The sequence below is a fragment of the Polyodon spathula genome, unplaced genomic scaffold (genome assembly GCF_017654505.1).
Source record: "Polyodon spathula isolate WHYD16114869_AA unplaced genomic scaffold, ASM1765450v1 scaffolds_2237, whole genome shotgun sequence".
Lineage (NCBI taxonomy): Eukaryota > Metazoa > Chordata > Actinopteri > Acipenseriformes > Polyodontidae > Polyodon > Polyodon spathula.
In genome coordinates this window covers 55,001-79,426 of record NW_024473711.1, presented here as the reverse complement: position 1 = coordinate 79,426, position 24,426 = coordinate 55,001, and the positions used below count along the sequence as shown (strand labels likewise).

At 46.5% G+C, this 24,426-nt stretch overlaps 11 non-coding genes and 1 pseudogene across 11 annotated transcripts; all 12 read right to left on the bottom strand.

The window, feature by feature from the left end:
* Window positions 1–909: 909 nt before the first annotated feature.
* On the bottom strand, window positions 910–1,027 carry LOC121310556. The gene has a single exon (XR_005948880.1). It is a non-coding gene; the product is annotated as a U5 spliceosomal RNA (small nuclear RNA).
* A 434-nt stretch (window positions 1,028–1,461) lies between these two features.
* LOC121310545 lies at window positions 1,462–1,654 on the bottom strand. The gene has a single exon (XR_005948873.1). It is a non-coding gene; the product is annotated as a U2 spliceosomal RNA (small nuclear RNA).
* A 5,095-nt stretch (window positions 1,655–6,749) lies between these two features.
* LOC121310466 lies at window positions 6,750–6,867 on the bottom strand. The gene has a single exon (XR_005948804.1). It is a non-coding gene; the product is annotated as a U5 spliceosomal RNA (small nuclear RNA).
* Window positions 6,868–7,234: 367 nt separating this feature from the next.
* LOC121310539 lies at window positions 7,235–7,454 on the bottom strand (annotated as a pseudogene).
* Window positions 7,455–9,334: 1,880 nt separating this feature from the next.
* LOC121310503 lies at window positions 9,335–9,452 on the bottom strand. Its single transcript, XR_005948840.1, has one exon. It is a non-coding gene; the product is annotated as a U5 spliceosomal RNA (small nuclear RNA).
* A 570-nt stretch (window positions 9,453–10,022) lies between these two features.
* Window positions 10,023–10,215, bottom strand: LOC121310551. The gene has a single exon (XR_005948876.1). It is a non-coding gene; the product is annotated as a U2 spliceosomal RNA (small nuclear RNA).
* A 183-nt stretch (window positions 10,216–10,398) lies between these two features.
* On the bottom strand, window positions 10,399–10,516 carry LOC121310502. Its single transcript, XR_005948839.1, has one exon. It is a non-coding gene; the product is annotated as a U5 spliceosomal RNA (small nuclear RNA).
* Window positions 10,517–10,915: 399 nt separating this feature from the next.
* On the bottom strand, window positions 10,916–11,100 carry LOC121310541. The gene has a single exon (XR_005948871.1). It is a non-coding gene; the product is annotated as a U2 spliceosomal RNA (small nuclear RNA).
* Window positions 11,101–16,885: 5,785 nt separating this feature from the next.
* On the bottom strand, window positions 16,886–17,003 carry LOC121310501. Its single transcript, XR_005948838.1, has one exon. It is a non-coding gene; the product is annotated as a U5 spliceosomal RNA (small nuclear RNA).
* A 432-nt stretch (window positions 17,004–17,435) lies between these two features.
* Window positions 17,436–17,633, bottom strand: LOC121310548. Its single transcript, XR_005948875.1, has one exon. It is a non-coding gene; the product is annotated as a U2 spliceosomal RNA (small nuclear RNA).
* A 5,961-nt stretch (window positions 17,634–23,594) lies between these two features.
* LOC121310500 lies at window positions 23,595–23,712 on the bottom strand. Its single transcript, XR_005948837.1, has one exon. It is a non-coding gene; the product is annotated as a U5 spliceosomal RNA (small nuclear RNA).
* Window positions 23,713–24,131: 419 nt separating this feature from the next.
* Window positions 24,132–24,324, bottom strand: LOC121310517. The gene has a single exon (XR_005948852.1). It is a non-coding gene; the product is annotated as a U2 spliceosomal RNA (small nuclear RNA).
* Between the last annotated feature and the right edge of the window lie 102 nt (window positions 24,325–24,426).

Below are 24,426 nucleotides of genomic sequence, written 5' to 3'. Positions count from 1 at the left end.
ACATCACTCCACATTCACTCGCCTCATGCCCTTCAGCGTCACATTTAAAGCACCTTTTCGGTTGCCCAGGGTAACTTAAAAAACCCCTGTTACCCCCAATCTGTACTCGTCCCGGAGGGTGTACTATACCCCCCTCCTTTGAACTGCAGATCTTCAGCCTCACAATAAACTTCCACTTCCCGGTCCAAATACCAACAGGGTCAAGTACTTTAAAAGGTCCCGAAATAATGTCACAAAACCGCCCCACATACTGTGCAACTTCTTCTTCTCCAACATATGGATTAAACATAAAAACAAACAAGGGACGGATTTCCCTTGCAAATAAAGGATCTCCAATATACATAGAAAAAGGTTTTTCATTTTTCTTCTTCTGGTATACCTCCCAAACACTACGAGCCAGTTCCTCATTGCACAAGGCTAAATCAAAAAACTTCTCATAATTCTGAAAACAAAAAATAGATTTCACCTCCAACTTCAGACCTTTCAGCAGAACTTCCTTCACAAAAAACTCCCGACCACCTGGTGTATTCTTCAAATCTCCGACGCTCACGGTTTTCAGCTCCTTCTCCAAATTCTCACTCCATCGAAAACGAATGAGGTTCTGCATCCTTCTCCCAGTCGCCATCGTATGCAGCTCCCAGCGCCTTCTCTTCCTCACTGGATTCTCAGGATGCTGCGGTCATGCCACATACACTTGAGATGAGCCAAGAGGCCGAGAAGCGATGCCCACAATGGTTTTGGCCAAACGCCCCGGGCGCGGCCGCCCGCCGCAGCAGTCGTGGTACTTGCTTCTCGGGCGGGCGGAGGGAGGAAGGAAGGAAGGAAGGAAGGAAGGAAGGAAAGGTGCCGGGCTCCAACGGGGGCGACCGCCCTTTCTGTGCTCGTTCTGCTTTTAAACTCCAGGTGGAGCCCCTCCCTGAGGGGAAGGGCTGTCCAAAAATTGGATCGAACTCGTAAATGCTCCTCTCCACGGAAATCTTTAGTAAAAGGCGAAAGGTTCATTCGAGCTGTAGAGAAGCCGGAGTGTGCCTTTGCTGGTGGCCGAGCCCTTCCGGCAAAGGCCCAAAGGCCCTCCCCTCTGCCAAGCGGCAGCGAGGCCACGCACGCAAAACAAAAACAGGGAACTCCTCCCAAAACGCATCTGCCGTTCCGCCCCGGCGAAAGGGCGCTTTGCTGCTGCTGCTACACTGGCCTGCTGCGTGTGTTAGGGCCTGCCTGAATATGAAAATGATAAAAAAAAAAAAAAAAAAAAAAAAAAAAAAAAAAAAAAAGAACGAAAAGAGCGGGAAAACGGCGCGTCCCAGGAAAGGGGAGGGTGGGGGGGGGGGGAGGGTTAGGGTGGGGCTCTCTCTCTCTCTCTCTCTCTCTCTCTCGCTCTCTCTCGCTCTCTCTCTCTCTCTCTCTCGCTCTCTCCTCTCTCTCTCTCTCTCTCGCTCTCTCTCTCTCTTTTGACCTTTCTGAGAAATGGGCACCGTTCCCGGAGGTACTGCAATACCGGGTCGATGCGTGGAGTGGACGGAGCAAGCCCCGCTTCCATCTCCCGCTTCCAAAAATCCATTTAATATAGACGGTCCCCCTATGGGGGACGTATCAGATATTAAACTGATAAGAACAGATTTTTTTTTTTTTTTTTTTTTTTTTTTTGAACAACAATACAATTACAATTACAATCAAATAATTACATATTTACATATTTACATACTTCTAAGTAACCATACTATTACAGCGATATTTACATATTTTACAAACACACAGTACATCGGAGACATCCTATATTTGTATGGCAGTAAGGTTCTTCCATTTCTCCTTGGCGGCATTAAAGCCCCATCTATCCACATCTATTTGGATCCGCCTTTTTACCTGCCCCCGAATCTCTCTCATCACTCTGTCAGGGCACATGCTCTTGTTGTTTTTAACCAAACAGTTCCTATTTCCCCATATTTCAAATTTTATCAGACTTACTAGAAACCATAAAATAAAACCCATCTTTTTTGAATATTTTCCCAACCCACCACCATACATAATAAAATCATAATCCAAAACAAAACCCGACACCAATAATTCAAACAGAACCCCCGCCCTCTCCCACACTAATTTAGAAAAGGGGCATTCCCACAACATGTGCCTTTGTGTTTCCTCTGATAGACAGCTGTTCCTTGGACAAAAAGGGTTTCTGGTCAGGGAGTGCCTGTGTAGAACCTCCCGCACTGGAACTCGGCTATGTGCACATAACCAATTAAAATCACTGAATCTATTATCCAAGCCTTTCGGTTGGATCTCAGCCCAGGCGTTTTGTGGGGTCAGTGAAAAAAACCGTACATAAAAGCTTGAAACAGACTGACGATACAACATTTTATGTGATAAACATAGATCTTTTTCTTTACAAGCTGGATTAGCCTTTGACCACACTACAGCATGTTCATACCAGGCAGGCCTGGTCTCTGCCTTGGGAACGCTGTTTGAAATAGGGGCCAGATGACGCATAGGCCAGGAAAACCAAAACTTGATAAAAAACTGCCGTTTGTGCGAGACTTCCCCAACCAAAGCAACATATAGGTTTGAAAAAAATAAACAGTCTAGTTTCAGTGGTATGTGCGGCACATCCCTCCCCCCCTCCTTTATAGGTCTGTACATAATGTCCCTCCTCACATACTCATACCTCCCTCCCCACATAAACTGAAACACTGTCCTAGTGACCCCCCTTCTCATTCTGCGAGGCAAAGGAAATACATATGCCAGGTAGACCAAAACAGGCAGAACGATGGCTTTTACTACTAGCACTTTACCTATAAAGGTTAGTCTTCTACTTTTCCAAAGTGCTAGCTGCCTACCCACCTTTTCTAACCTCTCCTCCCAATTCTTAACCTCTGCCTGGGTGCGATGAAATGTGACCCCAAGAATTTTAATACCCTCTGTACATAGTTTTAAATCACACTGTGCATCTTCTCTGTTACTCCAGGTTCCAAAATACATCATAGAAGTTTTATTTACATTCAAACAGGACCCTGAAGCTAACCCAAATCTGTGAACTAACGCTAAAGAGCTTTTTAAACTGAAATCGGAATCCAAAAATAACGTGGAATCATCGGCGTACTGTGAGATTTTCAATACCTCTCCCTTACTACCTGGGATTACCACCCCCCCCACCCTCCCGTCCCCCCGTAGAGCCGCTGCAAAGGGCTCCACAAACAAGACATAGAGGAGAGGAGAGAGCGGACAACCCTGCCTTACTCCCGATTCCTGTCGGACCTCTCTCCCCAAATTCCCATTCACTCTGAGCCTACTGAAAACCCCATTATACATAATGCCCAACCACCTCAAAAAGTGCTCACCAAACCCAAAATTTTGTAAAACCCTGAACAAAAACCCATGATGTACCCGGTCGAAAGCCTTTTGCTGATCTAAACTAACAAGCATCAGTGGTATCCTCCTGTCCTCCGCCCAGCCAATCACGTCGCGAATCAGCTGCAGGTTCCACTGGGCAGACCTGCCTGGGACTCCACAAGTCTGGTCTGTGTGCACAATATGGGGCATCGCTCTCCCCAGCCTACCTGTAAGGACCTTTGCTATTAATTTATAATCAGCATTTAATAAGGTAATGGGCCTCCAGTTCTGCAGATCAGACTTCTCTCCTTTCTTAAATAAAAGAGTGACAATGCCCTCCTTCATTGATCTCCCTAGTTCACCTTGTTTAAAGATAGCCTGAACTACCTCCAAGACATCCTTTCCCAACACCTTCCAAAATGCCAAATAAAATTCTTTCCCAAGCCCATCAGATCCCGGTACCTTCCTGCTTTTCATCCCTTTCAGGGCTGCTGTCAGCTCCTCTAAAAGTATTGGCTTCTCCAAGTCCTCTACTACTTCTTCCGGCACTCGGGACAACACCTGAGCAAGGAAAAAGCTCCCCTCCTCCTCGCTCACATCTCGCACCGAAAACAAAACTTCATAAAAGGAGCTAGCACATTCCAGTACCTCCGCAGGGTCCAATACTTCCCTGTTTTGCTTGTCCCTCAGGCTAGTGATTACCTGCCTACTCTGTCTATCTCTGATTTGCCTAAAGAAAGAATGAGTGCAAGCTTCAGTGTTAAAGACCACTTCTCCTTGCCTCCGGAACAAAAACTGTGTGGCTTTAAAAGTAAAAATATCCTTCAGCTGCTGTTTCACCTGTGCAAAATACTCCCAATTAACTGTGTGTCCCCTATTACCTAGCATGTATAATCCTTCCAAAATCCGCTGCAATCTGAAAATCTCCTTCCTTTCCCTTTTAGCCTTAGCTTTACCATACTCTTGTGACAACACTTTCACCCTCCTTTTCACCTCCTCCCACCACTCTACCACTGAACTGAAATATGGCTTCAACCCCACCCAAAACTGATAGTGCTCTAAAAAAGACTCACAGAACTCTCTCTCTTCAAGTACTTTGTTGTTAAATTTCCAATAACCTTTGCCAAACAAAGGAGCTTTAACTAAAACTTTAAGTGATATTAGATCATGATCAGAAAACCACATAGGGAGAACAGACCCAGACTGCAACTGAAAATTTTTGCTAACGAAAAAATAATCTAGCCTGCTACTAGACCCTCTGGAATTCCTCCAAGTGGCCCCCTTCATTTTTAATTTTGCAAAGGCATCAACTAACTCAAAATTTATTAACAAGGATTTCAGATATTTAAAACTAAAATCTGCATCTTGCGCTGTGTCCAAATTAATATTAAAGTCCCCTCCCATCACCACCACCCTATTAGTGACCAACAAATCCCCTAACTCAGCAAACAGATCTGCCCTTGCAGACATAAGAGGGTTTGCATATATATTAATAAATCTAAACTGTGTCCCCCCACAATCAGCATCCACCATTAAGACCCTCCCCGGTACAGGTGAAACAGTGTGTACAATTCCCACATTTTGACCCTTAAAAACAATCCCCACTCCTGAAGAATGAACCCCCCCCACACTCCAACGGGATTCACCAGCCCCCCATTCTGTACTGAAGGCCTCTACATCCTTCTCATCTTTAAGGTGTACCTCTTGAAAAAAACAAACAGAAAAATCATATAATCGCAAAGAGGTAAACACAGCTGTCCTCTTCACTTTGTCTCTCAAACCCCTGACATTTACAGACATTAAATTCAAAGAAGACATTTACAAAAGCTGAAAGAAAAAAAAGGAAGAAAACCGAACAAACTCAAGTCCCTTTTTTTTCTTCTAAAGCGGACATATGTCCAGGCCCACCTTCAGGAGGACATTCCTTCTCGTGGCTGGGTATCATTTGCCTAGTATTACCAAGAGCCAAAACTTGCTCTTGGATTTCTTCTAAAGTAGCTCCCAGTTCAGCACTGCCTGTGCTGCCTTCACTCCAGTCTCTGACAGCTCCCTCTTCTGACAGTTCTTCTAAAGCTTCCCCCTCCTCTTCTACCAGCAAAGCGTCATAGGGATTAACGGAAAGTGGGATCCCCTCTACCTTCCGTTTAGTAATAGCCTCTGATTGACTCTTTGACGGTTCGTCAACGCTTTTCCGTTTCTCCCTACCTCTCTTCATCTCGCTCCAGTGCTGCTGGTTCCCAGGAAGCGGTTCGCTGTAGTCACGGGAGGAAGCCAGCACCCTACGACTGGGTCCGCCTGCAACCTCCTCCTCTCCCTCCTTCTCCTCCTCCATTTCCTGTGGGGTTTCTGGGACAGTCTCCCCCGTACCTGCTGATTCTTCCTCCACCGGCTCCTCTCTTCGGACTGCATCTGCATATGTTGCACTCCTCTTTGGGCACTGTTTGAACAGGTGCTCCTCAGAGTTACAGATGCTGCATTTTTTAATTTTGTCACAGTCCTTGGTCTCATGATCTGTGCCTTGGCAGTTGCGACAGACCATGTTCTTGCAAGTGGCAACCAGGTGCCCAAAAATCCCACATTTCCTGCAGTACTGGGGCTGTCCGCTGTAAAACAGGTAGCCCCTGTTTGGCCCAATTGTAAAGTTGGCCGGCGGGTGCTTAAACCCATCAGAGCTGCTCTTATCAGGCTTTAGAGTTACCCGGAACTGTCTTTTGCCTGTCCATATGCCATGCTTGTCTCTGACTGGTAATCCCCCGGAAACAGTTTTGCAGTACCGAGACAAGAACAGCTCAATATCAAAGTCACTGATATATGGGTTAAACATGTGCACTGTTATTACCCTGTGGTCTTTGTGCCAAAGTGGCTCCATGTTATAAAAAGACAAAGGCTTTTCTGTTGCTTTCTCTTCAAAAATCTTTAGAAAGGTATCATAAACAACACCACTTTCAAAAGTTAAGTCCAAAAATCTTTGGCTGTTATTCACCTGTAAGCAGTAGATCTGAGCAGGTACAAAGCGCAGTTGTCCCAGCAAAACCTTCTCCACGAACTGATCACGATCCAGGAAATCCTCCTTGTTCTCCTCTTTCCATCTGAAACGGACGGTATTCCGTAGTCCAGCCCCGGGTGCTGACTTGAGTGAAGATTTAGACGTCATCTTCGTGTCACCTTCTTTTTCTCTCAGATAGAGCAAACTGCGGTCATGCCACACACTTGCTCTGAGCCAAGAGGCCGAGAAGCGATGCCCACAATGGTTTTGGCCAAACGCCCCGGGCGCGGCCGCCCGCCGCAGCAGTCGTGGTACTTGCTTCTCGGGCGGGGCGGGGAGGGAGGGAAGGAAGGAAGGAAGGAAGGAAGGAAAGGTGCCGGGCTCCAACGGGGGCGACCGCCCTTTCTGTGCTCGTTCTGCTTTTAAACTCCAGGTGGAGCCCCTCCCTGAGGGGAAGGGCTGTCCAAAAATTGGATCGAACTCGTAAATGCTCCTCTCCACGGAAATCTTTAGTAAAAGGCGAAAGGTTCATTCGAGCTGTAGAGAAGCCAGAGCGTGCCTTTGCTGGTGGCCGAGCCCTTCCGGCCGGCCCAAAGGCCCAAAGGCCCTCCCCTCTGCCAAGCGGCAGCGAGGCCACGCACGCAAAACAAAAACAGGGAACTCCTCCCAAAACGCATCTGCCGTTCCGCCCCGGCGAAAGGGCGCTTTGCTGCTGCTGCTACACTGGCCTGCTGCGTGTGTTAGGCCTGCCTGAATATGAAATATGAAAAAAAAAAAAAAAAAAAAAAAAGAAACGAAAAGAGGGGGGGGGGGGCGCGTCCCAGGAAAGGGGAGGGTGGGGCTCTCTCTCTCTCTCTCTCTCTCTCTCTCGCTCGCGCCTCTCTCTCTCTCTCTCTCTCTCTCTCTCTCTTTTGACCTTTCTGAGAACTGTGCACCGTTCCCGGAGGTACTGCAATACCGGGTCGATGCGTGGAGTGGACGGAGCAAGCCCCGCTTCCATCTCCCGCTTCCAAAAATCCATTTAATATAGACGGTCCCCCTATGGGGGACGTATCAGATATTAAACTGATAAGAACAGATTTTTTTTTTTTTTTTTTTTTTTTAATTAATAAATTTTAATCTTATCATGAAACAAAACAATTATACATCAAAACAAAAAATAAAAAACTTCTATACTTTTCAAAATCAAATACTTATTCATAAACAAAAAAGTCATATCTCAAAAAACAGAACTCAAAAACATTGAACACAAATATCCTTACTCAAAATCACCAATAAATACGATTATACATCAACACAATACTTCTTTCATGAAAAACAAGACATATATCAAAATAAAAGCAGTCTTTCTTTAACTCCTATCTTGACATTTTTTCTTTTCTTCCAGCTCCTTTTCCTTCCACCTCGCATTCTTCAGTAGTCGCTGTCTCTCTGCGTGGTATCGTCCTACCTCCTCCTCTGTTGGATTTCTTTTCCTCATCCTTAGCTCCCATGCCACCAATTCAGAATACTCCTTCCTACAGAACTGCAGCATAAGGACCTCCTCCTTCCCATCACCTCTCCCAGAATCCCACGTTCTAAGTTCTGGCTCTCTCCTTTGTTCCTCTCTGGCTTTCTTCTTCTCCTCTTCCTCCACACTCTCACTCCAACTCGGGCCAGCTGTTCCTCTTACCCTTCTTGACTCTCCTTCACTAGCCAACTCCTCATTCCCTCTTTCTTTCCTCTTCTTCTGTACATCCACCTCCATTGGGTCAGGAGTGGACTGCTTTTCTGAGGCCCTCTGCTGGTCGACCTTTGAAGCGCCTTCTCCCTTCTTCTTTTCCTTAGTTCCTGTAACTCCGCCCCTTTCCTTTGTCTGCCCTGGTGCTGTTTTTCCCGCCATTCCGCCTCCATCCTTCTGGACTCCTCCCCCAACACTTGCTCCTTTGTTTGGCTCTGTGTCCATTTCTTCCAGTCCTTTAGTTTTCTCTGGCTTCTTGCTCGGCTGTTCTTTCTCTTTTCTGTCACTTTCCTTCTTAGCCCCGTCGCTGGCTGCTTGCGCATAACTTTTAGCTCTCTGTGGGCAGTCCCTGTACAAATGCTCCTTGGAGCCACAGAGGTTGCACACAACTCCACTGGGGCAATCCCTGGACACATGCCCTGTCTGTCGGCAGTTCTTACAGACCACTTCCTCACAATCTGCAGCGAAATGACCAGTACTGTTACATTTAAAACATGTTCTTGGCTGCCCTCTGTAAAATACCGTTCCCCTCACCGCTCCTATCATCAGGTCAGACCGAATGTGAACCATCCTCCCTTCACTGATGAACAGTCTTGCTGAAAACTTCCACACTCCATTCCAAACTTTCTCAGTGTCCATTACCTTCTCTGGCACCTCTGTTTTCAGCTCACAGCTCCTCTTCAAACTGGTAGTGATGTCCTCCACCGGTACAAACGGGCAGGACATCGACACGAACACTGCTCTCCAGTCCATGAGAAACAGCGGTTCCAGGTTAAAAACACTGGCCGGCAGCCTCTCCTTGTTCTCCTCGAACACCTTCATCACCTTCCAGCAATCTTCTTCTGTGTACAGGGTCAGGTCAAATCTTCCCTTTGCTATGAAGTCCTTTAAACACAGCACCTCTTCTGGATCCAGCTTGAATAGCTCGAACAAGACCTCCAGGACAAACTTTCTCCTCCCCCATAATCCACTCAACTGCTTCAGTTGGAATCGCAGGGTGTTCCTTCCTCTCATTCCTTCTTCCATTTCTCCAGCAATTTTCTTTCCAGCTAACGCTTTCCAGATATTACTTTCGCCTTCTCTGTTCTCTTGATAGGAGCCAAGAGGCCGAGAAGCGATGCCCACAATGGTTTTGGCCAAACGCCCCGGGCGCGGCCGCCCGCCGCAGCAGTCGTGGTACTTGCTTCTCGGGCGGGCGGAGGGAGGAAGGAAGGAAGGAAGGAAGGAAGGAAGGAAAGGTGCCGGGCTCCAACGGGGGCGACCGCCCTTTCTGTGCTCGTTCTGCTTTTAAACTCCAGGTGGAGCCCCTCCCTGAGGGGAAGGGCTGTCCAAAAATTGGATCGAACTCGTAAATGCTCCTCTCCACGGAAATCTTTAGTAAAAGGCGAAAGGTTCATTCGAGCTGTAGAGAAGCCGGAGCGTGCCTTTGCTGGTGGCCGAGCCCTTCCGGCCGGCCCAAAGGCCCAAAGGCCCTCCCCTCTGCCAAGCGGCAGCGAGGCCACGCACGCAAAACAAAAACAGGGAACTCCTCCCAAAACGCATCTGCCGTTCCGCCCCGGCGAAAGGGCGCTTTGCTGCTGCTGCTTGCTGCTGCTGCTGCTACACTGGCCTGCTGCGTGTGTTAGGCCTGCCTGAATATGAAATATGTGAAAAAAAAAAAAAAAAAAAAAAAAAAAAAAAAAAAAAAAAAAAAAAAAGAACAAAAAAAAAAGAAAAAAAAAAAAAAAAAAAGGAAAAAAAAAAAGAAAGAGGCCCCTTCCCGGTGGGTGGGGGGGGGAAAGGGGCTCTCAGAGGCTCGGAGGGTCTCTGGTGGTGGTGCTAAATCGCCTCTGCTCTCCTTCGTCTCTCTCTCCCCTCCCACTCCCGCTCGTCTCCCCTCTCTCCTCTGGGCTCTCTCTCTCTCTCTCTCTCTCTCTCTCTCTCTCTCTCTCTCTCTCTCTCTCTCTCTCTCTCTCTCTCTCTCTCTCTCTCTCTCTCTTTTGACCTTTCTGAGAAATGGGCACCGTTCCCGGAGGTACTGCAATACCGGGTCGATGCGTGGAGTGGACGGAGCAAGCCCCGCTTCCATCTCCCGCTTCCAAAAATCAATTTAATATAGACGGTCCCCCTATGGGGGACGTATCAGATATTAAACTGATAAGAACAGATACTACACTTGATCTGAGCCAAGAGGCCGAGAAGCGATGCCCACAATGGTTTTGGCCAAACGCCCCGGGCGCGGCCGCCCGCCGCAGCAGTCGTGGTACTTGCTTCTCGGGCGGGCGGAGAGGAAGGAAGGAAGGAAGGAAGGAAGGAAGGAAAGGTGCCGGGCTCCAACGGGGGCGACCGCCCTTTCTGTGCTCGTTCTGCTTTTAAACTCCAGGTGGAGCCCCTCCCTGAGGGGAAGGGCTGTCCAAAAATTGGATCGAACTCGTAAATGCTCCTCTCCACGGAAATCTTTAGTAAAAGGCGAAAGGTTCATTCGAGCTGTAGAGAAGCCGGAGCGTGCCTTTGCTGGTGGCCGAGCCCTTCCGGCCGGCCCAAAGGCCCAAAGGCCCTCCCCTCTGCCAAGCGGCAGCGAGGCCACGCACGCAAAACAAAAACAGGGAACTCCTCCCAAAACGCATCTGCCGTTCCGCCCCGGCGAAAGGGCGCTTTGCTGCTGCTGCTACACTGGCCTGCTGCGTGTGTTAGGCCTGCCTGAATATGAAAATGAAAAAAAAAAAAAAAAAAAAAAAAAAAAAAAAGAACGAAAAGAGCGGGAAAACGGCGCGTCCCAGGAAAGGGGGAGGGTGGGGCTCTCTCTCTCTCTCTCTCTCTCTCTCTCTCTCTCTCTCTCTCTCTCTCGCTCTAGAGTCAGGGCTCTCTCTCTCTCTCTCTCTCTCTCTCTCTTTTGACCTTTCTGAGAAATGGGCACCGTTCCCGGAGGTACTGCAATACCGGGTCGATGCGTGGAGTGGACGGAGCAAGCCCCGCTTCCATCTCCCGCTTCCAAAAATCCATTTAATATAGACGGTCCCCCTATGGGGGACGTATCAGATATTAAACTGATAAGAACAGATTTTTTTTTTTTTTTTGTTTTTAAAGTTTTTATTTATTTTCCTTGGACAGTGAAAACATAATCATACATAATCAAAACACTAAAAACAATACAAAAGAAACAATCACATAATCCAAGTCATAAAAACTTTACAATGAAGAACAGGGTCTTAGAAAAAACAATTCTTTTAAAAACAATACATAAAACCAACCAAATGTATGTGCAAAAAAAACACAGCTTCCATTTGTACCGGTTAGCAAATGTGACAGAAAAACAACCCGCTTCACCCCCTATCTTTGGACCATGAACCGGCACGAGTCCAGGTGGCAGGCAAACACCAGCAAGGGCCCCATTTCTCCTGGGCGATGTCTTCTCCCTCACGCAGCGCATCCTGTATCTGATACTCTCCGAGCCTGTGGCAAGCCAAGTTCTTCACCTCTCCAGAGGACAGAAGGTTTCCTTTAAACACTAGGAGGTTTCTCGCCTTCCACATGGCCTCTTTAAAACAGTTTAGCATGACCCATAGGTATGGCCATTCCTCTTTTGGGATGAACCCAGGCTTAACCCCATACAAAACCATTGCCTTTAGGAGCCTTCTCTTATTTAAAAAACAGCGCAGAAAAACTTCGGCTTCCCGCCAGACTTTTTTTGCTTGCCCACAGTCCCAGAACAGGTGCGCTGCCGACTCTTCTTCCCCACAGTCCTTAAAAGGACATCTAGGGGTCTTCCCGAGCTTCCTCCGAAACATAGCAGCCCTTACTGGAAGGATCTCATGCACTGTCTGCCATGCCAAGTCCTTGTGCCGATTCATGAGTCTCGGGTGAGCTACCGCCAACCAAATTCCTTCCACAACCTGTGGGTTAAAAAAAGAAACGTTACACATCTTCTCTCTATCCAGTACAAATTTCCGCACTTTCCGGGGGTCCTGCCACACCTCATTATCCAGTGTAAAAAGCTCCTCTTTCTTTAGAAACAGTTTAATTTTATTATAGTGAAAGGGTGCTTCCCATGCCGTCGGCACTGACAAAACAGGGTAAAACATTTTAAAACCTCTTAAGATCGGTCCTAAAAAATATCTCACAAAATGCGCTGTTTTGGATGACCCATACAAACATAACCTTACATGACAAATGACAAAATGCAAAAACAGGGTTTTCGTGAGGTCAGGAACCCCCTTCCCTCCATTTTTTGCGGCCCTGTGTACCACCTCTCTTTTTAGCATTTCATTCTTCCTCCCCCAGAAGAAACGCATCACGCTTCGTGTCAGGGCACACAGGACGTTTCTAGTTGGAGGGAACACTGCTGACAAATACAACAAAACAGGTAAAATAACAGATTTTAAAATTAAACATTTTCCCTCAAAGGTGAGTTCCCTGAGGCTCCACAGCCCCAACTTTTGTGCAACCTTTGCTGTAACGTCCACCCAGTTCTGCATCCCAGACCCGTTCTTAAAAAATTTAATCCCTAAAATTTTAATAAAATCATTCTTAAAACACAACCCAATACTGGGTACTCTGGCCCATTTCCCATACATCATGCACTCGCTCTTATTAAAGTTGACTTTAGAACCTGACGCCCTGCAGAACCCCTCAACTGTACTCATTGTCCTCTCCATGGAGAACTCGTCTCTGCAGATGATTGACACATCATCCATATACAAAATGCATTTTACTTGTTCACCTCCACTCCCAGGTACAAACAGTCCACAGGTCTGTTTATTAGCCCTAATAGCAATGGCTAAAGGCTCAATGCTACATATAAACAGCAAAGGAGACAGTGGACAGCCTTGGCGCACTCCACTTCGGATTTTAACTGGTTCAGACGAGCTCCCATTTACCAAAACAACACTTTGAATATCTTTATACAAGATCTGAATCCAATTAACGAACCCGATTGGAAACCCCATTTTCAACAGTACACCAAACATGTACTTGTGCGCTATCCTATCATATGCCTTCTCTAAGTCCAAATTCAGGACACTAAACGGGAGCTCCCTCTCCCTGGCATAACAGATAGTATCTCTCACGAGTATCAGGCTGTCCATTATCCTCCTACCCGGGACTGCACATACCTGGTCCTGATGGATGACTGTATCAATCACCTGCCCCATCCTCCCAGTCAGGATCTTCGCCAGCAACTTATAGTCTGTGTTAAGGAGACTGATTGGACGCCAGTTCTTCAAATCTTCTGGATCTCCCTTCTTATAGAGCAGCGTGATGATGCTCCTCTTGAAGGAAGCAGCCATTTCCCCAGCATTAGAAATCTCTATAAAAACACTCAACAAATCATATTTTAAAATACTCCAAAAGCACTTGTAGTATTCAGCAGGTAAGCCATCCTCCCCAGGCGTTTTCCCCATTTTGCTCATTTTCAAAGCTTTATCCAGCTCTTTTAGAGAAAAGCCCTTTACCAACATCTCCTTCTGTTCATTATTTAACCCTGCATTGATACCTTCAATCATTTCTTTATAATTGCTCTCTACCACACTCTTTTCATTGTACAAATTCTCATAAAAAATTTCCGCCACTTCACACATGTCTTTATTTCCCTTCCTCACCCCACCATCGACCCCTTTTAACCCCTCCATCACCTGCTTCCTGTCAAATACTTTCTTAAAAAAGAACCTTGAACAGGTCTCTTCTTTCTCAATCCTTTCTATCTTGCTTTGCAGTATCACTGACTCACTTTTTTTATACCTTAAATGTTTTATTCTCTCTTTCACCCCCTTTATCTCTTCAGAGACTTCAAAACCCGCCCTCTCCTGCAAAAACAATCTCTGAAGCTTCCTTTCCAGCCATTTGCATTTCTCTCTTGCTTTACGCACCTTATCCCTGCCTTCATTTATAAAAAACAATTTGGTTTTCCTTTTAACAAAATCCCACCACTCACTCTTCCTTTCAAAGAAAACCTGTAGAGACCTCCACCCTTTATACTTCTCTACATATTTCTCTCTTATTTTACTATCCTCTAATAATTTTACATTTAATTTCCATACTCCCTTCCCCTTTTCACTCACCCCTCCCAGATCCAATGTTGACTTCACCATCACATGATCGGAGAAGAACACAGGCTCCAGTTTACAACCTTTCACCTCCACCCCCTCGGAAACAAAGACCATATCGATCCTGGATTTCCTAGTCCCCTGAGGGTTGCTCCAGGTAAAGCCCTCTTCAGAATGGATCCTCTTATAGCAGTCTGTCAACTTAAAATCTTTAATAATTTTGTTCAATAACACCGATGTTTTATCTAATTTAAACTCTTCCTTCCCAGCCTTCCTGTCACTCCCACTCCTCACACAATTCCAGTCACCACCCATCACTACCGGTATGGATGAACTAAGCTCCATCCTCACCAGTCCCAACAGTTCAACCCTCTGGTGTTTCTCCACAGGCGCATACACATTCACCAGTTTAAACTCTTGTTTATTACAAACCACTCTCACCATCACAACCCTCCCATCCTGCAACACACTTCTCTCTTTAATTACACACTTATTATTTTTAAACAGTATTGCCACCCCCGCATTCTTATTTTCATCTGTCCCCGACCACACTGATTCACCTTTCAGCCACATGCTTTCCAACTCTCTATATTCTTTTCTAAACCCAATCCCACACTCTTGTAAAAAGAACACATCTGCATCAATATCTGCTAGCCACTCTAAAACAGCTTTGCACCTGACCTTGCTCACCACACTCCTCACATTCACTGTAGCTATTATGAGCGCCATGTGGAACAACAAAAGGTGTGACAACATAACCATTACATTTTACTTGGCTCCATCCCCACGCTATCTGAGAACTGCTGTACGTTATCATCGTCTAAAAAAGAGGTGCCCCCAGGGTCAACACCCCTCCCACCATAAGACCTGTCACTCAGTACCGAGGAGTCAGAACCAGGAGACACCGGAGCTCCCGGCCTAGCATGTTTACTGTCCTCTTTTATTCCCTTTTTCCCTCTTTTCCCCACTTTCATACCACCTCTTACATCTTCTCCTTTCTCCAATTTCCTTTTCCCCGAAGCTCTCTCCTGCTCCATTTGTTCCTCATCAAGCTCTCCTCCCACCTCTTCCTCCTCCTCCTCCACCTCTATCTCCTCTTCACTAGACTCCCCCTCCGATCCACTCTCTACATCACTCACCACATATCCCCTTGGATGCATCTGGCCACATGGGATAGGGGTCTCGTCCTGGGTACCTGAGGGACCCACCTCCCCCTCACTCTTATTCGACCCCTCTCCGAGCCCCTCACTGTCCTCTTCTGAAGATGTAACCTGCAGATCTACTGCCAAGGAAACCCCCTGCTGCTCCTTCTGTCCGTCCCCCTGATCCATCTCCTCCTCCCCCTCACTTCCTCTCTGCTCTCCCGCCCCAGATGCCTGCCCCTTCCCCTCATCCTCTCTACTCTCACTCTCCCCTCTCCCCTGCTGCTCACCTCCCTTCCCTTCCCCCTCAGTACTCTCCTTCCTCTTTCCTCTCCCTTCCTGCTGTTCCCTGTCTTCCCTCTCCTCCTCTTCTCCCTCCTCTCTCCCTCTCCCTCTCCCTCTCCCCTCTCCCTCTCCCTTTCCCTCTGCTCTCTCTCCCTCTCATCATTTCTCTTTGCTTTGTTAGCAAAGGAGGCCGGACAGTGCATAAAAAGGTGCTCAGTACTGTCACATAAGCTACACTTCCTTTTCTCCTGACACTCGCTCGCCACATGCCCCTCACCTTTACAAACATAACACATAATTTTTGTGCACCCCGCCGCCAAGTGACCCATTGCCCCACACTTCCGACACAATTTGGGTTGCCCAAAATAATGTACATAACCCCTATCCATCCCCAGCACTATTTCAGAGGGAATGATTCTATACCCCTCATACCCATTCGGATCTGGCAACAGACTTACACGCACTCTCCATGCACCATTCCATACCCCATCACTATCCCTCACTTTCTCTGCACCCCCATGCACCAAACAATACTTTCTCAGCCATATACACACATCCTCTCCCTGCACAGTCTCCGAACCCATCCTCACAATCACCACCCTCCTAGCAACATCAGTCAAGGTAGTCACATGAAACCTACTCAACTGATGGTCATCTTTCCCTAAAATAAACAACCGGTGACATTTCTGCAAATCACTCACCTCCCTAAAACTCACATCCCAAGTGTTTCCCTTCCCCACAGTAATAATACAATTGAGTTGATCTGGCTTGAATCCCAATTTATTCTGTAACACAGACCTAGAGAACTCAAGCCTATTAAATTCAACCTCCTGCCCCTCTCCTCTCTCCTGCTCCTTCAAGGAAATCCTTATACAATTAAAACGACGTGCCGCAAACCTCGAGGCCGCCATTTTAACTATATAAACACCTTCTCCCACAAAAAAGAAAGCTTAAGTTTTAAATTTAGCCAAGGCCAAAAAAAGCAAGGTATCAACCTATGAAAAGAAAACGAAAAACAGCAGATAAGGTGCCCTCAAAGGGTCCCCCTTACCTGCTCAACAACCTGGCTCCTGGACTGCCGCCTGCCCTAGTCCTCTGCTACCCAGACCACAGCTACCAGCAACCAACGCTGCTCCCGTTTACCTTACCGATACCTTACCGATCGCTTCCAAATCGAGCTGCGGTCAAGCCACACACTGGATCAGAGCCAAGAGGCCGAGAAGCGATGCCCACAATGGTTTTGGCCAAACGCCCCGGGCGCGGCCGCCCGCCGCAGCAGTCGTGGTACTTGCTTCTCGGGCGGGCGGAGGGAGGAAGGAAGGAAGGAAGGAAGGAAGGAAAGGTGCCGGGCTCCAACGGGGGCGACCGCCCTTTCTGTGCTCGTTCTGCTTTTAAACTCCAGGTGGAGCCCCTCCCTGAGGGGAAGGGCTGTCCAAAAATTGGATCGAACTCGTAAATGCTCCTCTCCACGGAAATCTTTAGTAAAAGGCGAAAGGTTCATTCGAGCTGTAGAGAAGCCGGAGCGTGCCTTTGCTGGTGGCCGAGCCCTTCCGGCCGGCCCAAAGGCCCAAAGGCCCTCCCCTCTGCCAAGCGGCAGCGAGGCCACGCACGCAAAACAAAAACAGGGAACTCCTCCCAAAACGCATCTGCCGTTCCGCCCCGGCGAAAGGGCGCTTTGCTGCTGCTGCTACACTGGCCTGCTGCGTGTGTTAGGCCTGCCTGAATATGAAATATGAAAAAAAAAAAAAAAAAAAAAAAAAAAAAAAAAAAAAAAAAAAAAAAAAAAAAAAAAAAAAAAAAGAACGAAAAGAGCGGGAAAACGGCGCGTCCCAGGAAAGGGGAGGGTGGGGGAGCTCTCTCTCTCTCTCGCTCTCTCTCTCTCTCTCTCTCTCTCTCTCTCTCTCTCCTCTTCTCTCTCTCTCTCTCTCTCTCTCTCTTTGACCCTTTCTGAGAACTGTGGAATGGGCACCGTTCCCGGAGGTACTGCAATACCGGGTCGATGCGTGGAGTGGACGGAGCAAGCCCCGCTTCCATCTCCCGCTTCCAAAAATCCATTTAATATAGACGGTCCCCCTATGGGGGACGTATCAGATATTAAACTGATAAGAAGATTTTTTTTTTTTTTTTTTTTTTTTTTTTTTTTTATTAGAAAATATTTATTAATTCATTGCAATATGAATACATCACATTTATGGTTACAATAACCATACTATTTACAAAAACAAAAACATCCCATAGTCCAAAACATTCCAATACTTGTCAAAAACAATAACACTTCCTTCCACAAATCTTTCCATATTACATTCATTACAGTCCAAACAAAACTGAAACATCTATACTGCGTTCAGACCACTCCAGTAGCCAGGATCCACACACAAAAAATAATCTTTCCATGCAGTACCTTTCACTGTACAAATCAAATCACACAAAGGACATTACAACAAATACACTTAATCAAGAAAAACTATAACAGTAGCGATTCAGCTTTGTTCAAAGCAAGAAAACCTTTGCCCTTCCTAAATAACCTCCTCATCCAAAACCCTTGAAAACACCCAGAAACACTAACCAATGCCAACAGCCCATTGCCCACCAATCCACTTTCCCACCTTCCACATTTGTTCCGCCTTCTGCTTCCCCGACTCCCGACGATCTTTGATTTCATAATCCTTTAGGATGCTCAAAGCCAGCCTCACGCAGTCCGAACTTGAGAGCTGAGCATTCCTAAAAACCAGAACATTTCTTGCTCTCCATATTGCGTCCTTAAAGGAGTTCAGTATTGCCCACAACACATACCACTTGTTCTTGCTCATCTTTTCATTATGTTTCCCATATAATATCATGGGCTCATTTACTGTCTCTCCTTCACAATATTCTTTTACAAAGGTGTCAGCCTCAGCCCAAACATGTTGTGCGAAGCTGCAATTAACCAACAGATGCTCAGCTGATTCTTCCGCTCCACAACCCTGACGAGGGCATCTAGGAGTCTTCGCCATTTGCCGTCTGTGCATCATTTGTCTGACTGGCAAGGCCTCATGGGCTATCAGCCAGGCCAAGTCCCTATGTATAGTCAAGAGCCTTGGATGGGCAACCTCTATCCAAATCCTTTCCACCTGATCTGCGGTGTACCACCTGACAGGACAGATAGTATCCTTGCTCTGAACAAGTCTGACCACCTTCCTATAGTCCTCCCAGTACTCTTTCTCTACATTCTTTAATTCATTCTTAACAATAAAATCTTTAATCAGTGAGAAGTTGAAAGGCATTTCCCAAACTGTTGGTACTGTTAACGGAACATTATACATTTTAAAGGACCTTAACATTGCTCCCATATAGAACCTCAAAAACAAAGCAGCTGTACATTTTCCAAGCAAACACATATGCACGTGTAAAACGACATACTTTGCAATTAGAACCAAACTTATATCTGGAAACTGTTTGCCTCCTAAAAGGGCATTTTTAACCACAACATTTCTCCTTACTTTCTCACTCTTTGACCCCCAAAAGAAACAAAACAAAGTCCTATTCAAAATCTTCAAGACATGTGTTGTTGGAGGGAACACAACCGCGATGTAAAACAGCATGGGCAAAATTGTAGATTTTAAGACCAGAACCTTTCCTTCCATTGTCAGATTTCTAAGCGACCATAATCCTAGCTTCTGTGACACTCTCGCCCCTACATCCACCCAGTTCAGCTGACCAGATCCTGTGCTATCAAACTTCAAACCTAAAACCTTGATAGAATCAGTTTTAACACATACATCACTGTCTGGAGCCTCTGGCCAATTACCATAAAACATACACTCAGATTTTTCTTTGTTCAACTTTGCCCCTGATGCTAGACCATATCTTTCTGTGTGCCAAAAGGTCCTTCTAATTGACCTTCTGTCGCTACATAAGACAGTTACATCATCCATGTATGCCAGAATTTTTACCATTCTCCCACCACCCCCTGGTACAGACATTCCTTTGACACTTTGATCTTTTCTTAAAACATTGACCAAAGGTTCCAAACAGCAGATAAACAGAATCGGTGATAAAGGGCAGCCTTGCCGCACACCACATTTAATTGGGATAACTTTTGAGAGGACCCCATTAACTAAGACTCTACTCTGTATGTTCTTGTACAGCAAGCCCACCCATTTCACTACACTCGCCGGAAACCCCATTTTGCCTAACACCCTTAACATAAACTTGTGCGAGACTCTGTCGTAGGCTTTCTCCAGGTCCAGATTCAAAACACACAAAGGATAATTTCTATCACGGGCATAAAACACAGAATCTCTTAACAAAATGAGGCTGTCCGTTATCCTCCGCCCTGGTACAGCACAGGTCTGGTCCAGGTGGATTACACTGTCAATCACCGCTTTCATCCTTGATGTTAGAATCTTTGCCAAGCACTTATAATCGACATTTAATAGACTTATTGGTCTCCAATTTTTCAACTCCTCCCTGCTGTTCTTTTTGAAAATAAGGGTAATGATCCCCTCCCTAAAAGAGGGCGGCATTTCCCCCACAGCTATAACTTCATTATAAACCATTAGAATATCAGGACCTACTATTTCCCAAAATTTGGAGTAAAACTCCCTTGGCAAGCCATCTCTACCAGGCGCTTTCCCCAATTTAAAGGACTTCATTGCCTCTGTCACTTCCTTCAGATCTAAAGGTTTTCCCAAACTTTCCCCTCCATCCACCTCACAGTCCAACTCCTCCAAAAATTCATCCATCACATTCCCTTCAGTATTTTTCTCCCTATATAGAGCACTATAAAAATCCTCCACCACCTCCATCATTCCTTTGGTGTCTTTTTTAATACTGCCATCTTCATCTTTCAGGCCAGTCATTGCCTTTTTCTTGTCCACAATCTTTTTATAAAAAAACCTGGTACATTTCTCATTTTCTTCAATATATTGCACTTTACTTCTAAACATCACGGCTTTGCACCGCTTCTCAAACAACTCTTTCAATTTGCTTTTTATTTCCTTTATGTCATCGTTCACTGGAAACCCCTGCCTTTGCAATTTGACCAGATGTTCCAGTCTACATTGCAACCCATTTATTCTCTTCCTTCCTTTGGCTGCCCTGATTTTACCTTCTGTCACAAAAAACTTTTTGATTCTCTCTTTCACACACTCCCACCATTCACTTACTGACCCATACATATCCTTCACAGTCTGCCACTCTTCATACCTACGTTTAAACTTTCTCCCTAACCTTTCATCCTCTAACAGCTCCACATTCAGCTTCCATACTCCCTTCCCCACCTCACACACCCCCTCCATTCCCATCCTAGCAGTCACCATACAATGGTCAGTAAAGAACGCAGGCACTACATCACACTTATCCCACCGCACACTGTTTGAAGAAAAAATAAAGTCTATTCTAGAAGCTTTTGTTCCATCATCACTCACCCATGTGTACACATTCTCACCGGGTTTCACAGCTTTCAAGACATCTAGAAGCCTAAAATCTGTCACGAGTTCATTCAAAACTATTGATGTTTTATCTAGTTTAACTCCCTCAGGGTTCGTCCTTCTATCCGATGCCTTTAACACTGTGTTAAAGTCCCCGGCCAAAATACACACACGTGTTGTATCTAAAAGCTTCCTTATTTTCTTAAACAGTTCAAATCTTTCTTCCTTATCTGGGGATGCATACACATTAATAAAACGCAATGCTTTCCCCAGGTACTTCACATCCACAACCAGCATTCTCCCACATTCTATCACTTCCTTACTCTCCATCACAAAATTCCTGTTTTTGAAAAGAATCCCTACTCCAGCTGCTTTACAGCCATTCCCTCCTGACCAGACAGACTCGCCATGTACCCACATTCTCTCCATACCCACATAGTTATCTTGGAAGGATAATCCACATTCTTGCAAAAACACAACATCAGTATTGACTGTTCCAAGGAAATGTAAAACCGTTTTGCATCTTCCTTCACTCTTCACACTTCTCACGTTTAAAGTTGTTATCAGCAGCATCAAGAAAGAGAAAGATTTGTACTGCCATATCAAACAAAAAACTACTTGCTTTTACTCATACTCATTGCCTCAACAAAATCATCCACATTCTCATACACACTTTCACTCCCAAAATCTCTCGCTCCCCCATCAAAAATAGGGGATCCTATCTCACTGCTCGGAGAAAAACCAGGGAGCAAGAAAGAAGCACCACTCCTTTCTCCCCTTTCCCGCTCCTCATCCTGCTCAGACTCACTACTCTCATCCTTATTTTTCGTCTTCTTTGTTTTTTTGGCTTTGTGCCAACTCCCACTTCTCTATTTTCCTTTTGTCAGTTGCCTTTTCCACATCCATAACCTCAATCACACTAGCACTTCTCTGTCGACTCCTGATATACCTAACACCAGCTTCCCCCCTTCCAACACTCCCCCCTCTCCCACCAGACTCACTCCTATTCCCCCTCTCCCTCTCACCCACTGTAGCACTCCTCCCTCTTTGTACAGCTTCATTATTATTCACATTCTCAGTCTCCTTTGCAGTCTTGTCTTCTTTTGATCCTTTCCCAACACTCACACCAGGCTTATTCCCAGCCTCCTTCACTCCACCCATCCCACCTTTCTCTTCTCCAAACTCATTCCCACCCATCTCTCCACCAACCACAAGGTCCCCCCTTACTTCACCCCCCTCTTCTTCACTCATCGGTGTTTCAGGCACAACCCCTTGACTCTCAGACACGCCCTCTCCCTCTCCTCCAATCACCTCCGAACAACTCAGCACACCGGCACCCTCACAGGCCTCTTCCTCTAACTCAACACTCTCTGTAGAAAATGGCGATACGGCTAAATCACTAGACAAATCCACATTCAGGTTTACGACAATTTGGTCATTCCTTTCCACCTCTGCATCCACATCCACATTTACAGTGTTCTTAGTTCCCACACCAGTCATATCCTGAACCCTCCCTGCTCTCGTCCTGTTTGCAAAGGATTGTGGGCAGTCTCTAAACAAATGACCCTCCTCTCCACACAGGTTACATCTTCTCTCGCTTACACAATCCACTGAAGAGTGTCCCACCTCCTTACAAACTCCACAAATTTCCTTCTTACAAACCACTGCCAGGTGCCCCATCTCACCACACTTCCTGCACAGCTTTGGTTGGCCCTGATAAAACACAAACCCTCTATTTGGTCCCAAGGTTATATCCGACGGGATGTGTCTAAACCCACCATACCCTGTAGCACTATCATAAAGCTTTACCAGAATCCTCCATGAACCATTCCAAATCTGATCTGAGTCCAGCACTCTCACAGCACTCCTTTTAACCACGCAATACCTTGCTATCCAGGTATTCACATCTTGTTCGGATACGGTTTCATTGAACATTCTAACAATCACTGTTTTCACAGAGTTATCTGTTAAAGCTTCAACTTCAAATTTCTCCAACACCTCATTAGACCCCAATTCATCCCTTACTCTCCAAAATTTCCTAAAGCTTGTATCATTTACAAAACTAACATCCCAAGAAAAGCCATTAGTCAACGGAATGAGACAAAAAATCTCACCTGCACTAAATCCCAGAGTCCTTTGCAACACACTTTTACTAAACTCAAACCTTGTCAGTTCAGTCTTCCCATTTCCCTCTCTAAAACACTGTTTTAAACTAAAGCGCACACAACAGTGCCGCCTCACTCCAAACTTAGAAAAAGACATTCTAGTCTAAATAAAAACCACCAAAAAAAGAAAAAAAAGAAGGAAGCCAGCCCCAAAGGGCCCTACCCCCGTAGAAAAAAAACTGCCTCCTGCTCTGCTCCTTCTTGACCTTTCCCTCCAAGAAAAGAAAACACCTCCGGGGCACCTGCACAACAAAAAGAAGAAAAAAAAAAAAAAAAATTACTTAACAAGACAATCTACAATTGCACTATCCGCAATACACCACCGATCGCAACCCTTGATCGAGCCAAGAGGCCGAGAAGCGATGCCCACAATGGTTTTGGCCAAACGCCCCGGGCGCGGCCGCCCGCCGCAGCAGTCGTGGTACTTGCTTCTCGGGCGGGCGGAGGGAGGAAGGAAGGAAGGAAGGAAGGAAAGGTGCCGGGCTCCAACGGGGGCGACCGCCCTTTCTGTGCTCGTTCTGCTTTTAAACTCCAGGTGGAGCCCCTCCCTGAGGGGAAGGGCTGTCCAAAAATTGGATCGAACTCGTAAATGCTCCTCTCCACGGAAATCTTTAGTAAAAGGCGAAAGGTTCATTCGAGCTGTAGAGAAGCCGGAGCGTGCCTTTGCTGGTGGCCGAGCCCTTCCGGCCGGCCCAAAGGCCCAAAGGCCCTCCCCTCTGCCAAGCGGCAGCGAGGCCACGCACGCAAAACAAAAACAGGGAACTCCTCCCAAAACGCATCTGCCGTTCCGCCCCGGCGAAAGGGCGCTTTGCTGCTGCTGCTGCTGCGCACACGTGCCGGCGAGCGTGCGTTAGGCCTGCCTGAAATATGAAATATGAAAAAAAAAAAAAAAAAAAAAAAAAAAAAAAAAAAAAAAAAGAGGGGGAAAACGGCGCGTCCCAGGAAAGGGGAGGTGGGGAGGGGGGGAGGGGGGGGTCTCTCTCTCTCTCTCGCTCGCTCGCTCTCTCTCTCTCTCTCGCTCGCTCTCTCTCTCGCTCGCTCTCTCTCTCTCTCTCTCTCTCTCTTTTGACCTTTCTGAGAAATGTGCACCGTTCCCGGAGGTACTGCAATACCGGGTCGATGCGTGGAGTGGACGGAGCAAGCCCCGCTTCCATCTCCCGCTTCCAAAAATCAATTTAATATAGACGGTCCCCCTATGGGGGACGTATCAGATATTAAACTGATAAGAACAGATACTACACTTGATCTTAGCCAAGAGGCCGAGAAGCGATGCCCACAATGGTTTTGGCCAAACGCCCCGGGCGCGGCCGCCCGCCGCAGCAGTCGTGGTACTTGCTTCTCGGGCGGGCGGAGGGAGGAAGGAAGGAAGGAAG